The 1,379-nt window shown below is 34.3% G+C and overlaps 1 non-coding gene across 1 annotated transcript; it reads left to right on the top strand.

The window, feature by feature from the left end:
- The first annotated feature begins 260 nt into the window (after positions 1-260).
- On the top strand, positions 261-335 carry TRNAT-UGU (transfer RNA threonine (anticodon UGU)). The gene has a single exon. It is a non-coding gene; the product is annotated as a tRNA-Thr (tRNA).
- The last annotated feature ends 1,044 nt before the right edge of the window (positions 336-1,379 follow it).

The raw sequence follows: 1,379 nt of genomic DNA, 5'->3' as shown, positions 1-1,379 counted from the left end.
ATGATATTTAATTATATTTATTTTACCTCTCCTCAAATGACCACGTATCTCAATTGCTACAATTATTCTCGAGGGGGGAAAAAGTGCATAAAATTACAAAATACACATTCATTCAAACCAGACAACAGTTACAACTAAAAAAAAAAGAAAAATACTCGTATTCGCCACCAAATCCTAAACTACCTTCAAATGTGTGTAAAGTTTTACATGTAATAATAAGCTCTCCGTGGTTTGTTGCACCATGTCACAAAGAAGGTGGGGCCTCTCCCATGGCGCAGTGGTAGCGTCATTGCCTTGTAAGCAAGGGGTTCCGGGTTCGATACCCGGTGGAGGCACAAGTGGTTCGGATCCCACTTTAAACTGTAGGTCCAGTCCCGATTAGCCTTACTGTGCAAAAAGTGGACTTAAAAGCACCAACCAACAAAGAAGGTGGGATTTGAGTGCTGTGATCAGCATAATGCTCCCGTCCCCTCTACTAATAGATGAGAAGCTGGAAGCATTTTAGTGTTGTATGAAATCCATTCATGATTCTATGAGTCACGGTCATCTGAAAATTCTATTCTAATGTGTCTGTATGAATAAAACATTTTTCCTGGACAGAATACATGTTCCACATGTATGGTTTTCAACCTATATGGTGTTCGAACTTTCAGAATTACGCAGCAATATTCAAAATTAATTTCAAACATCACAAATTGAGCATATGTCTTCAAATATAACTTTCGGATACTAAAATTTACTATGTGACATTCTCACCTTTTACGAATCTCAAATAAAAATTCAAAATGAATGTAATAATATCCTATATACTTACATAATTGGAGAAATGTAGATACACTTTGACCACAAAATAAATTCAGTAAATGAACCAGTAACCACAACTGGGAAATAAATATCAATTCACAGGTGTAAAATGGAGACAAGCTAAATTTTAGCAATTTTTTGGCAGTAACAATACGAATAATATAATTGAATAATAACTAAAAATTTATAAATCAATGAAAAGTTTTGACATTCTCTATAATATTAAATGTGCAGCGTGTATCAGAGGTTGTGGTTACTAGTTAGAGAAATTAATTATCTTAATGTTACTTGTGAGCAATTTCCATTGAATTATTACTTCAAAGATATAATAATACGTTCTCATTTCTATTATTTTTTAATAATTTATATTTCACCCATGTTTGACTTTCAACGTTGTTATAGTGGTTAGGATGGGTTGGCCAGTTTCAGAATACACTGAGAAATTGAATTAAGCTCCTTGTAATGAAGGGATTTCTGGTTCGAAACTCTGGTAGAGGCACATTGCAGTGATACGGATCCCATTTTGAATTGTAGGTCCAGTCCCGATTACCCTATTTATGCATAAAGTGGACTTA

This window comes from Lepisma saccharinum, chromosome 2, assembly GCF_977018435.1.
Source record: "Lepisma saccharinum chromosome 2, izLepSacc3.1, whole genome shotgun sequence".
Taxonomy (NCBI): domain Eukaryota; kingdom Metazoa; phylum Arthropoda; class Insecta; order Zygentoma; family Lepismatidae; genus Lepisma; species Lepisma saccharinum.
This window is presented reverse-complemented; position numbering and strand designations above follow the sequence as displayed.